Here is a 503-nt window from a genome sequence, read left to right on the forward strand (position 1 = left end):
GTCCCATTGCTGACGAGTGATGACGCTACTGCTGCTTTCTGGGCGGCTTGAGCAGCATCTACTGCAGCAGCTGCTGCTAAAACAGTGGCTGGTCCAGAAGTGGTTGCTGCTGCCGTTGCTGCGGTTGCCGCTGCTGCAGCTGCTATTGATGACGCTGTTGCTGCTGCTTTGGCACTAGCTGCTGCTGCAGTTGCTGTTAACGCTGCTGGTGTTGCAACCAAATTGGACGCAGCCACGGCTGCTTGTTGAGCGGTGTTAGCTGCTTGTGTTGCATTTCCAACTGCCGTTCCTTGGGTTGTTGCGTTGGTGGCAGTTGCTGCTGCTTGTATGGCGGCAATTGATTGTTGGATTATTGGCGTTGCTGTGGATGGTCCAGGGGTTTGGTTTGTAGCTGCTGTTAGTGCTGCTGATAGTTCTGCTAGAGCTGTTGTTGCATCTGCCGCTGCCTCTGTTGCAGCTGTTGTAGCTTCTGCTGCAGTTCCTACTGTCACTGCAGATGCAGC

This window comes from Etheostoma spectabile, chromosome 7 (assembly GCF_008692095.1).
Source record: "Etheostoma spectabile isolate EspeVRDwgs_2016 chromosome 7, UIUC_Espe_1.0, whole genome shotgun sequence".
NCBI classification, from domain to species: domain Eukaryota; kingdom Metazoa; phylum Chordata; class Actinopteri; order Perciformes; family Percidae; genus Etheostoma; species Etheostoma spectabile.